This window comes from Eriocheir sinensis, chromosome 19 (assembly GCF_024679095.1).
Source record: "Eriocheir sinensis breed Jianghai 21 chromosome 19, ASM2467909v1, whole genome shotgun sequence".
NCBI classification, from domain to species: Eukaryota; Metazoa; Arthropoda; class Malacostraca; order Decapoda; family Varunidae; genus Eriocheir; species Eriocheir sinensis.
The window spans coordinates 10,285,194-10,299,257 of record NC_066527.1 but is presented as its reverse complement, the minus strand read 5'-3'; the positions used below and the strand labels follow the sequence as shown (position 1 = coordinate 10,299,257).

Genomic DNA, 14,064 nt, shown 5'->3' with positions numbered 1-14,064 from the left:
CGATGGATTTCAATTGACTTCATTGATTTAGAAATGATGAGTTAAGGGATGATGATAGAAGATACTTTGATGCAGTAAATACTGTTACATTTACAATTGCCACAATTTAATTTCTTCCTGTCAATATTTTGAAAAAACAAAACAACTTAGCATTCAGTGTTCCATTGTAATGACACTCTTTATTATCTGTTTTCTGCCACCACGTGGTATTAGTGTCATTACAATTGCTGTTCTCTATGTTTTTCAGCCATAATGATATCCATCGTGGGGGAGGAAAATATGCCACTACATGTATACTGATATATTTTCACTGTATTACAGGTGACCACTGGCTGATGACCAAGAGTGAGTCCAAGTATCGCATTGACAATTGTGATTACTTCACCAAATATGTACTGTTGTTCCCTCTTCCAAGAAAGGATGGGACAGGTGTCAACAATTGCATCAAGCAGTACATACATGTAAGATGAATTTCATTGATACGTAGCTGGTTTGGTAGGTCTTTGTATTCCAATGGGACAATCTTAGTAATAAGATATCAATAGTATTTCGCTTTACAGGCATTCTTAGGTAGAATAACATAAACATACACAAAATATATTTTATGTAAATATTTGGCAAATGTCTTATAAAGGTCCATATGAGGGAGAATGTGTAAGCCTAGCTGTACCATATGGTGTGTGTGCTTATGTTTTCACAGATTGGGGAGCACCAAAACTGCCTCATCTCTGATCAAGGAAGGAGTTTTGTAATAAGGTTATGGATCATTATTTAGAATGACAGGTATAATACTGGAGCTTTTGAAATTGACAATTTTTTAAGTGTCTATAGTATATATATATATATATATATATATATATATATATATATACTAAGTAGACACTATATATATATATATATATATATATATATATATATATATATATATATATATATATATATATATATATATATATATATATATATATATATATATATATATATATATATATATATATATATATACTATATATATATATATATATATATATATATATATATATATATATATATATATATATATATATATAAACTATATATATATATATATATATATAATATATATATATATATATATATATATATATATATATATATATATATATATATATATATATATATATATATATATATATATATATATATATATATATATATTGTATTCTGTTTTAACTGCAATATGTTGCAGTGTTCTTCCTTAGTTACATCTGTTGCTTTGTAGTTTCTAGCTTCACCTTTTGCTCCTTTTAAGCACCTGAACACAGCTTGGCATTCATAAATTCACTGGTAAGGTATGATATACTACATGTATGACTTCTTTAGATAGTCACTTTGAAAGGTTGCCCATACTTAATAGGCTCCCTCACCAATTTTCAGTTCAGATCTAAGTTACCAGGAAATTTTGAACTTATGATAATGGTTGTGCACTATTTTGTTACCTCCCATACTGTAACAGAAGTAGGGGGAAGGAACACCACCTCCTTACTGTCAGCTGAAGCTGAGAGGACATATTCATGTCCCCCTGATCCCTGTCACACATTCATTTGCTGCGTGCAGTCCTGCCACAACTGTAGTAGTTGTCACCCACGCCATGACTTCTTGTGGAAAGTTTAATATTTTTCTTTAGTGTTTAGTGCTAGCCTGAACGAATCACTCAACCCATGGCTATAAGCTACATAAATGTGTTAGGATGATTAACACATATATAATTAATAATCTTTACGGTTTGTTGAAAATTACTCGATCATTGACAGTTTTCCTACAATGTGTGCAATATTTTACATGCAATGCCTCATACTTTCAGATCAACAATGACTTCTGCCAGCAATGGGAATAAAAGGTGTGTCTCCAGCGCTTATCATCCCAGACCAATGGTTAGTTTGGCTAATTATTAAGTTAGTATACTCTTTGAAGCAGGATGCTTCAATTAACTCAACTTTGGAACCAGCTTTTAATTAGCTTAAGTTTTATCTGGCAATCTTGGGAATCATTTAGTAAAAGTTTGTTAACAGCTCTCTAATAAAGTGGTGGTGCTTATCATCCAGGGCATAACAGTTCACTTACTATTTACCAAGTATTATCAATTTAATGACGAGATTAGATTTTCTTGTTCTCTTTTCCTATTACTCAAGACGCCCTTCCGCGTGGTATCAAATCACACGAGACTAATCAAGGAGAGAGTATTCGGGCTGCTGCCTGGGATTGAACCTGTGACGAGAGTGTCGGGAGAGCCACTCCTTCTTTTCCTATTACGGGACTTGCGTCCTCTACGTGTATCAAATCACCTGAAATTAATCACAAGGAGAGAGTGATACGCCCGGCTGCCTGGGATTGAACCTGTGGCGATGTCATGGAAGGCCTCCTTACATTAGGAGTATGGAGGACACTGTAAAGGAATAGTCACTGCACAGTGCAAACAGTCTCAGGTGTAGCAGATTTATTGCTTGTGCTTTTCACTTGGGAGGCTTCTATAACAGATCAGGTCCCCCATTGAAATATGGGCACTGGGAACTTTTTATAAACAGTAATAAGCTGTTGTGATAGTGATATGGCAGATCAGTTTGAAACACATTTCCTGATATCATATGAGTTGAGTTATGTGTGGCTTTTATTTGGTTCTTAAGATTGGTATCCATTTCTAGGTTTGGTGGAAAGAGTAAACGGTATGGTGAAACGAAAGTAAGCAAGCTGTTGGTTGACCGTGGCAAAAAACTGGGACGAGAGTCTGCATGACATCATTTTTCTCAATAAACGCTCAGCCACAGTCAGCTACTGTCACTTAAGTACACACACCATTTTTCCTAATGTTTGGTCGGGAAGCCCACACACTTTTGGAGGTCAGTATAAACATTGTTTTTGGTGCATGTACGCCTAAAGTAACAGTTATTGGTGTGCATCACATTTTTTCAGTCAGAGGAATATGCAGAAAACACTATATGATTCATGTAAGCTTTCAAAAAACCGTAATGATAAAATCAACAGAATTATTTTTAGCATACTGAATAAACTTATGGGGACGTTTGGCATTGTCCAACTATATGTAGCTTGTGTAATACGTATTTACGATGACCAGTATGTCTTATTGATTATGTAGTTCATGTAAATTTGCCTTCCTCAGATCAAAGGGTGTGGACTCTGACACTTGGACATCATAGAAGATGGCAAGCTTGAGGAATTTGTAGAAGACCATGCAACCACCATTCTACGATAAAAGGCATATGAAAAGGTGAGTCTTGACTTTACTTATAATAGTCTCTTTTGAATGGAAATTACAATTTGTAGCATGTATTACTTGCTGACATAATGTTTTACTAATCCAGTAAGATGTGATCCACTTTGGAGTGGGTAAGAGAAATTTATAGTTTATATATGAATGGCTTTTGAATATAATGTTATACTAATTGACAACAACACACTATTGCAAATTTTGCCTCCACAACTTCCATAAAACATAGTTGACAGTTGACTACATTTTGCTAAACATGGTACCTATATTATGTGTGCTGTTAGATTGCATATTTTTCCTGTTGTCTTTTATGGGCATGTTTCAGTTCAGTAGTGATTGTGTTTCCTCATGTACCTATGTTGTGATGTATGCATGTTTTAGTTGATGCTTCTCTCATGTATGAACTTTTCCCCTCTTTCTAGTAGTGTTGAGGGCAGAGCCTTGAGCCTCCATCAACTGTCTTTACAGAGAGGTAACAACAGGCTGCAGCGTTGTGGAATTCAGCAGTGGCATGATTAGGGAGACACCACAACTCTGGCTGGCAATGGAGCCATTTCCATTTCCTTCCCTCATACTCTCTCTTCACATATTCTTTTTTTTTTATGAAATATTGGCTTCACCATTTCCTTCCCTCATACTCTCTCTTCACATATTCTTTTTTTTGTAATGAAATATTGGCTTCTCCATTTCCTTCCCTCATACTCTCTCTTCACATATTCTTTTTTTTTTTGTAATGAAATATTGGCTTCTCCATTTCCTTCCCTCATACTCTCTCTTCACATATTCTTTTTTTTTTTTTTTTAATGAAATATTGGCTTCACCATTTCCTTCCCTCATACTCTCTCTTCACATATTCTTTTTTTTTTTTTTAATGAAATATTGGCTTCTCCATTCTCCTTCCTCATACTCTCTTCACATATTCATTCTCACAGGTCCACACCATCTCAGTGCCCCATAGCTCACCCACTCCACAATCCACTTTTCACTGTCACACCGGATACCAAACTGCTTATGCATGCTTTCACTACTTTCTCCATCTCATCCGACACACATGTTTTGATGGGGCTACCTATGTTATAGCATTATAATAGTGATGCAAATCTTAAGGTAATAGATATGTTTATATTTGCAGGATTTTGGAAATAACAGAAAGGACACAATAAAGCTGGCTCACGTCAAGATTGACACGATGATGTTCCCCTGGCACGGATGGTGGCTTAACACATCAGCTTAAGCACTGGTAAAGTTCTCGGTGTTCTTCACAGGCCTCAGAAGAGCTGCCAGCAGGCAGTTCTACTGATACAGACCCCTGAACTACACCTCAATGAGGAATTATACCAAAAAAGACAAGGCCTTTCCATCCATGTGTCAGTTACTGCCCCTCCTAAGCCAGGGGACACAAGGCATCCAGACAGGAGGAAGACGCCATTCTGATCGAACCAGGGCCAAGGCTGAAAGAGAAGTCGCAGGTGTTCAAGTCTGCCCCTGTGCCAGCCATTTCAGTCGCCAAGATCCACAAATGGAGGTGTATGATTCAGATTCTTGAAGAGAGAAGGTGGCTCACTGATGACCACATGAATCATTGCCAGGCCCTCCTCAAACATCAGTTTCCCCGGGAGGTTGATGGCCTCCAAAGCTGTGCAATATTTGAGGCGGTGGAGCATATTCATTGTTGGTACCCCTAGGGGAAGTTTGTTCAAATTATCAATGTCAGGTAGTAATCACTGGATTACAGTCAAGTACATTCAAAATTTTCAAGAAGGTAAAGTAAGAATCTATGACTCCATGTTCACTAAAGTCGGTATGTCCCACAGCTTTAAAAAATTCATTGAACAGCTTGGCAGTGGATGCTACACACTCTCTAGCTGATGCCATAACAATGGAATGGCGTGCATGTTCAGCTGCCAGAGGGGCGGCGATGCTTGCGGCTTGTATGCCATCGCTTAATGCTTATGCACTCTGTGCAAATATCAGACCTGGAGGATTGTGCAGTATGGGATCAAGATAGTTTGTACGACTGGCTGGTTGGATGCCTTCCAAGTCGGAGCAGAACTGTCTCAACCCCCCCGTAACAGTACCCCAAAGGAACAATAAGGGTATATTACTGTTCGCACTGAGGTGAAACAGTCTTATGTAAAATGCCGCTTTGCCAAACAATGAGATCTGGCCCCATGATTGCCTGTGATAACTGCAACGCTATGGGTATCACTTCAGCTGCGAGGGAGTGTCAGGAAGCCTAATGCCAGACATTCCACTGCAGCAACTGCAGGTAACTTTATTTTCAGATGCTATTTGAAAAGTACCTAGAGAAGAATAGGAAGCTGTTTGCTGCATTCATGGACATAGAGATGGCATATGAAAAGGGAAGGGTTAATGAGTAACATCCCATAAACCTTCCTGTCAACCTTGTCATATACCATCTCTAGGTCCTTGAATGCAGCAAACAGCTTCCTATGCTTCTCTAGGTACTTTTTCAAATAGCATTTCAGTAAAGCAAAAATAATCTACACCAACCTCTTCCTTTCCTAGAAACACCTTTGGTTGTAGATTTGCTCCTAACCTCTCAATGTTTCTGTGTGTGATAATGCCGCACTTTTAGTGGAGCAGTATTCAAGCATTGATCTCACAAGTGTGATATACTACTACTAGTTGTATAAGTGTTTTTTTTATACAGTTATGTTGATTACACTTTAAGGATCCAAAATTGTTCAGTTGGCTGTGGCACTGATAAAAGTTCTGTGTGAGTGTTGAATTTTAAGTTAATGGAGAATTGAACTCTGAGGTATTTGTGTGTGTGTACAATTCACATGAGCATTTGGGTTGTAAGGCCATGTTGTGAGTCAGAAACAATGTTGTTTGTGTCAAGCAGATTTCATTATGTGTTTGTGTATTGTGTTCAAAAGTTCCACATGGAATCAGTGTTAGTGAAATGGGGCAATAATTGGCTGTGTCAGTCCAGTCACCTGTCTCAAATAAAGGGTTGATGTTTGTCAGAAGCCAGTCAAAGTAATGATGAGGATGATATATATTGGATCAAGGAGTCCCTGGAGGACGGGGCTAAGGATTTAACCCCTTCAATACAAGCAGACAAAACATAACCTCCATGCCACATCCTGGTTTTACAGACTACGTAGAATAGTCCAATGACCATGACGCACATACAGCGTCTCTAGGATATGGTTCGAGAGATGAAATGACTCATATACTGCGTCATGGTACTGAAGAGGTTAAGAATGAAGGCAAGGATGTTGTCGGGCCCAGTGAATTTACTTGTCAAGTCCTTCTGTAATGCCAGGATTCCCCCTCTCCTCCCCATACTGTTAATGGTAATGTTGAGGGGGGCTGTGTGGCATGGTTGGTGTCTGGTAGTGTTCTTGGGTGCACACTAATTGGAACGGTGTTGTGGGCTGGTTACTACTGTGATATTGTTGTCTTTCTGTGATATAATAGTGTTGGTAGCATATTTGCATGCCCTAAAGAATTTGAAAAAATGTTTATGTTGTTACTTAAATTGTCTCATGCAGGAAGGTTGCGAGCGTGTTTGTGTTCGCAAATTTTATGTTTTTGTTAAGTGTTTTTTGGGGGGCCATCTAATTATCTGTTGTGTTGTATGTCTGTATCTGTAGCTTTTTTATTATTATAATTAGTAGTAGTAGTAGTAGTAGTAGTAGTAGGTAGATAGTAAATTAATACACAATTGTGTAAATAACTATATGTAATTTACCAAATATATATTTATGCAAGAAATTTTGGAGCCTTCTTTGGACTTATTTAAATTAATTATGGATGGTTGTTAGACTACCAAAGGAATATCTTGTAACATGAAGAACTAGAACTAGAGAGCATGAAGAACTGGGGTCTTCCCTTAGAAAGCCCTTTGGGAGGGAAGGAAGGGGAAAAACGTGTACCAAGGTAAGTAAGATCTTGCAGCATGAACTGGGGTCTTCCTCCTGAGCGCTTGGGAGGGGAAGAAGGCAGAACCTGTGTACCATAAGGTAAGGAATCAAAATCATGCTATATGAAGAACTGAGGACTTCCTCAGAGCCTTGGGAGGAGGAATTGTATGTGAAAATATGTACCAGGGGATCTTATAACAAAATGATGTCCTTAGAAGAGAAGAAAATATAAATGGATAGCTCTCTGGGACCTATTACATTCTTAAATAGCCATTTTTCCAGCAAGATACTTGATTCTAACAGACAATCAAACCTCACCCATAGCACAGTGTAATTTCTTGCAAAATGTAATTCGGATAACCTGAGTTGTTATACAGAAGGGTCATATGTAGTAGACCCCTACATAATTATAAGAGAAAGCAATCTCTGCTTTGGGGGGGTAAGCTATTTATATAGCACACCACCCCTCACTTTTTTTTTGATCATCTTAAAATTTCCATTACAGGGCTTATATAAAGAAAAATAAAAACCACATAAGTGCATGGCAGTGCCTAATTCGCTCACCCCCCCCCCACACACACGTGGGGTATCTCATAGGCTATGCATATCGACATTTTTTTTACTATAGCAAAAGGCTATTTGCCGTTAATTTACTGATGAATCACTGTCATGAAGGCTATTTATTGTCCCTTCACTTCATTTATACAAAGCAGAGCGTTGTAATGTATTCACTGATGTTTTCCTATGAAAGAATATAACAATATGCCCTTCCGTGCTGGAAAATAATGGGAGGACATTTAGGAATTTGAGGACGCGGCGGAACACGATACCGTAAGCCTTAATGTCCTCCCTTTTGTTTGTAAACAAAGGGGGACATTTAGGCGGGGGAGGACACTGTGGCGTGTGACACCGGAATTGATCAAGAGGTACCGCCTGGACCGTGCAGGGATACTCTTCGTGGCTGATTTGGTGCGTGAGGCCTTGACTGCTCCTACAAACAGGAACCAAGCCCTCTCCCCGGAGATGAAGGTCCTCGTAACACTGAGGTATCTTGCTACGGGGAAAATGCAGCAGTGTAGCAGCGACGACTTGGGGCCTTCACAACAGACCGTCAGCAGGGTCACCCGGGAGACTGTGTACGCCCTTGCACAGCCTCATATAGTGAGACGCTTCATCAAGTTCCCCCTCACTGTGCAAGAAACTCAGGTGAAGCGGCGAGAGTTTGAGGAAATTGCGGGATTTCCTGGTGTGGTAGGGGCAGTAGACGGAACACATGTGAGGATTGTTGCACCCAAGGAATTTGAGGCAGAGTATGTGAACAGAAAAGGGCACCACTCTATAAATGTGCAAGTCGTATGTGACACACACGGGAGAATTTTACACCAAACTGCAAACTGGCCCGGGTCTGTCCATGACGCACGTATTTTGCGTGAAAGTGCTCTGTTCACAGGGTTCGAGAGGGGTATGGTCCCTGCAGGATGCCACTTATTGGGAGACAGTGCCTACCCCTCCAAGAAGTGGCTCCTGACACCCTATGTACGACCTCAGCCGGGCCCACAGTCCGCCTATAATAGGTAAGTTTTTGTGCACACACACACACACAGCGACATTCGTGTTGTAATTAATGTCTACTATGGCAAAGTGGTCCCTGCAGCCTCATCTGTTCTACCCGCGCTGGGCTAGGTTGCCAGTCTTATTCATTCTGTGCTGCAGTGTTACCACGGTGTTACACTCACACTCCTCAACTCTACCAAGCTTAATAACCTAACCTTACCTATCCTAACCTAATCAAACCTAACCTAATTTAACCTAACATAATCTAAACTATCCTAACCTAACCCATCCTAACCTAACCTAATCTAACATAACATAACCTAAACTAACATAACGTAGCCTAGTATAACCTAATATAACCTAACCAAACTTAGCGCAGCCTGGCACTCCTTGGGAGTCGAGGTTGTGGTAACACCAGCAGAAAATGCATTACTGGCAACATAGCCCAGCGCATGTAGAGGAGCTGAGACAATAGGGACCACTTTGTGATAGGATTGCCGTAATATCTTTCATCATTGCTTATTTCAGGCTTAGGCCATGCAAACTACACTAATGTAGGAAAATTAGCTAAGTTGGGTAACAGTATTATGATTAGCTAACAGTGCTCTTATACATTCATCCTTTTTCCAATCATGGCTGTGTTTTACTTCTTAAAACCCCTTGTATGTTCATTAGAAAAATCTAGCATAACAACCCTTAACTGCAGGATTATAAATCTTACAGAAACAATATTGTTGTCCCATGACGTTGCATTGCTAATTTGAAACTTGACAAGGTATTGTCTAGAAAAGGTTGCTGCAATTTTAGGTTGTTACAGTTAGGCTTGATCTTTTTGTAATTTCAGTATTGCTAGTACATACTAGTCTATGAGGGGGAAAATGTAATATAGGTAGGGTTAATGAACTTAGTGTGAAACATGACATTCTTAAAGGAAAGTTTGATAAATCTTAAGAATAGCGGCTCCATTCCCTCCACCACCCCAGCCCCCTACCCCCAAGACAAGCCTGGTGACCTGTGGGGAAGCTGAGTTTAGGGGGGAAAGCCCAAATCACTGAAAATTTGGCCCCCACAATTTCCCCAGAAAAATCCCCAAATTAGGGAAAATTCCCTTGTCGAAAGTAATTAAAGTCCCAAACGCATGCTCTTGTAATCTATTCCAATATAACTTGGCAGCCGCTGCAGCCGGTCTGTTGACGAGTGTCGGGCGTGTCATTGGATGGCAAGCATAGTGACCCCCCTCCCAATCCGTCCCGCGTCGCATAATTTTTTGACGGGCCACACTGCATGTCGAGTATATTTAAACTACCCCAACCGAACCTTACGACCTAACAGCTAACTACCCCCTCTCGACTCCCCCTGGACCCCCCCTCCTTCTTAAATTATCCCAACCGAACTTTACAACCTAACAACAAAAAATATAGAATGCCCTCAGAAATACTTACAAAATTAAGAGGAAGTAGATGCAGCATGCGTCTCCTGTGGGTGGTTACAGGGGTTATATAGTGCAGCTGCCTCTTGAAGGAAGACATGCAAGCGTTTGTTAGGGTCATTAATGGCCATAAGAAACATGCACCTTGCGAGGTACCCCACAAAGTGCTTCTTCCTCCTGCCAAAGAGGGGCACTTTTCTCTTTGCTTCCCTCCACAACCGCTCGATATTGTTTGTGGCGAACACACAAGTCAAGCAAGTCTCTTGCTTTCCCGGAGTACCGCAAGCAGAAGTCAATGAGGCCAAAATCGCAGTCGGTACACCTTTCCAATGCCATGACACAGACAGAAGTGACGGAGGTGAGGAATTTAAGGTATCCAAGCTGCAGGTGAGGAAACCCGAATATCCCTAAACGTGAAAAAATCCCTAAATCTGGGGCAATGCTCTTCAATGAGAACCCAAGCAGATTATGTTATGGCTTAGATTTCAACTTCATTTTCAATGTAATAAATTTGGGCAAGAGTGTCATGCCTTGTCTGAAGGCAGAAAGACGCGTAATAAATTACAAATACATTTTTTCGTGTATAATTCGTTCTTCCCTTGTCCTCCCCCTCCTAACCCTACAAGTGTGAAAAGCTGCAGAATTTGTACGTGACAGTACGTCACAGTACCTGCACGCACACAAACAAACATATGGATTCCACCAGCCTCCTGCAAGCCAGTCTCATCGCCCATCGACTTGGAAAAAATCGTGAGGCCCGCGTGGAGAAATACACCCCTTGTGACAAACACGGCTGACCACTTGTCAAAATCCCGTCGTATGTGCTAGTAATGTTGTAATTACCACCATACCGTGCCCTTTATGCGCACCCGCTAGGAGCCGCTATTCTTAAGATTATCCGAAAGTTGTTTTTAAGTTCAGTTGCAAAAGCAATTTTTACAGTATCACTACATTGTCATTAACTAAAAATTTCAGAGCACACAAAAGGACAAGGAGCACAGTGGAGAGGGGGATTGGCCAGTGGAAGCGGAGATTTCATGTGCTCCATGGTGAAATCAGAGTCAGCCCTCCTGCATATGTGTGTAGAATAATACAGGTATGTAGACAATCAAGTGATGATCACATCTCAATACTGTATCGTCCACTACACAACAATAATTATTATTACTTGTTAATATTAACTCTGTCTGTAGGTGTGTGCTACAACATCTGCAAAGACAGACGCCTCCCTGTACCCGAGGAAGGAGAGGACGAGGGTGATGGTGCAGGTTTCCATGAGGACCCACCTGTCCCACTACCACCTGTACCTGGACGAGTTCGGGAAGGTCTGCTCTACAGGGATGAGTTTGTCAACCTTCACTTCATGTAAGTTACAAATATCAAAATTAAATGTTTTGTGTATCAGCCTGTATCTTTCCATGCTGCTCAGTATTTAATTTTAAATTTTCATTTAAAGAATCTTACTATTGCAATGTTTCAATTTTTGTTGCAGTGACAGACCTCAACCTCAGCCTCGTGCAGCTGTGTGATGCTTCCCGACCCATCAACAGGTTAATTCCACACCTACTTCCAAGTATGTGTGTTTGTAATACTAATTGTGTGTATTTGATATATATATATATATACATATATATATATATATATATATATATATATATATATATATATATATATATATATATATATATATAAGAGTATATATATTACCATAATCCACATATCTGTATCACTAATAAATGTATATTTATACTTAGTATTCAAATAAATTTTATTAAGTATTTTCACCAGTATGTATGGGTTTAAAAACAAGTTTTAATTGATAATTTCATGGATTGCCTTTTTACTTTTTTTCTAATATTAAGCAATAATAATTACTTTTTAACAATAAATAAATAAATAAATTCCTTTATAATAAATAACTATGTAGGAAAACTACATAATGGATATCCTGAAGGAAAAATATATTACAGGAAAGCTAAATGTAGAAGAGAGTACTGGCAGGGGTAGAAAAGTGGTGAGCAGTGTTTGAGAGAAGAGGCAGGGTGAGGTGGGTGAAGGAGAGTATAGGGCAGGTGGAGGGTGAAGTGAAAGCTGGTGTAGGTGGGGAGGTGTGAAGGAGAGTAGAGGCAGGGGTGGAGTGTGGAAGGAGAGGAGGCAGGGTGGGGAGTGTGTGTGAAGGAGAGTAGAGGCAGGGTGAGTGGAAGGAGAGTAGAGGCAGGTGGAGTGTGTGAAGGAGAGTAGAGGCAGAGGTGGAGTGTGTAAGGAGAGAGTAGGGGAGGGGTAGGTGGAGTGTGAAGGAGAGTAGAGGCAGGGTGGAGTGTGGGGTGAAGGAGAGTAGAGGCAGGGTGGAGTGTGTGAAGGGAGAGTAGAGGCAGGGTGGGAGGTGAAGGAGAGAGAGGCAGGGTGGAGGTGTGAAGGAGAGTAGAGGCAGGTGGGAGTGTGTGAAGGAGAGTAGAGGCAGGGGAGGAGTGTGGGAAGGAGAGTAGAGGCAGGGGTGGAGTGTGAAGGAGAGTAGAGGCAGGGTGGAGTGTGTGAAGGAGAGTAGAGGCAGGGTGGAGGAAGGAGAGAGGTGGAGGTGAAGGAGAGTAGGAGGCAGGGGTGGAGGTGTGGTGAAGGAGAGTAGAGGCAGGGGTGGAGTGTGTGTGTGGAAGAGAGTAGAGGCAGGGGTGGAGTCTGTGGAAGGAGAGAGGTGCAGGGTGGAGTCTGCATGGTGGGAGGTCTGTGGATTCAGATGAGAAGAGGCAGAGTGGAGTGTGTGAAGGAGAGAAGAGGCTGGGTGGAGTGTGTGAGTAGAAACAGGATGGATTTTGCAAAAGAGAGGAGAGACAGGGTGGAGTGTGTGGGGTAGTAGCGGCATGGTGGAGTGTATTTGTGTGTTACATTAGTTTTTTTACTTGAAGTTTGAGTAGAGTTTTTTGTAATTTTAAATTTTCAGTTTCTTGTTTAAGTTTTTTTAATTCTGCCTGTTTTATTTCTACTTGTAGCTCTGCAGCCTGCAGTTCAAGTTCTCTCTTCAGGCGGATGAACTGCAGCTCCTCCTCATCCACCAACATGGTGCAGGTCCCAACTGGTGTACTGGAGGAAGCTGCAGCGGCAGGAACTACTGGTGGTGGTGTGGTGGTGGTTTGAGGTGTGTCTGTGCTGGGTTGGGGAGGGACAGGTGGTGTGACATCCACCTGAAGACTCCTGGCAAAAATACATCCATCAGTACCTGCACTCATAATTTTCTTGTGTTATTTGACTTACATCCCCATTTATGGAAACACTACAGTTTATGTTGAAAAGCTTTTGCAGGAAAGGAGTGTGTGTTCCAGAGTGTGTGTTCCAGAGTGTGTTCATGAGTAAGCAGACCTGACCGAGGTCAGACGTGGGTCACGGCGCTCCGAATGGAGTAGCCCGGTGCCAGCCTGTTGGCCTCTCCCCTGCCCCTCCATCCCCCTCTTCCTTTTCATCAAAAACCCAACATCGTAAGAAACTATTGTGACATCAAGCTTAATCATGGTGACATGATTAAGCACTGAAGTTTATAAATGGTCAGTGTGACATCGACACGGCCTTACTATCCAGCCGACGTCCCAGGTGCCCTGAGGTACACCAGCCCGACCATCATGCTGCTGGGAGAACTTTGTTCAGCCGCCTCTACCTGCACCCCTGCCATCAGCGGCGACCTGAACCTTTTTTGACCTATACCCCTTTCATATTGTAATTTCCCATTTTTTTCAAATATATTTCAAAATTTGTATTTTAAACGTGTATATTTTCAGCTTTCCAGCTACAATCACTTAATAGACCGTTTTATTTTTATTATTACTAGGAAGGATGTCTCAACACATTATCAAGTCAGCTCTCGATAGCAATTGAATAAATTTCTGTACACATTGTTCCTCACTGTTTGATTCCATGATTGCCCTAATATGGAC

The 14,064-nt window shown here is 40.8% G+C and overlaps 1 long non-coding RNA gene across 1 annotated transcript; it reads left to right on the top strand.

The window, feature by feature from the left end:
* The first annotated feature begins 11,361 nt into the window (after nt 1-11,361).
* LOC127000673 (uncharacterized) lies at nt 11,362-13,645 on the top strand. Its single transcript, XR_007754380.1, has 3 exons — nt 11,362-11,509; nt 11,637-11,717; nt 13,129-13,645. It is a non-coding gene; the product is annotated as an uncharacterized LOC127000673 (long non-coding RNA).
* The last annotated feature ends 419 nt before the right edge of the window (nt 13,646-14,064 follow it).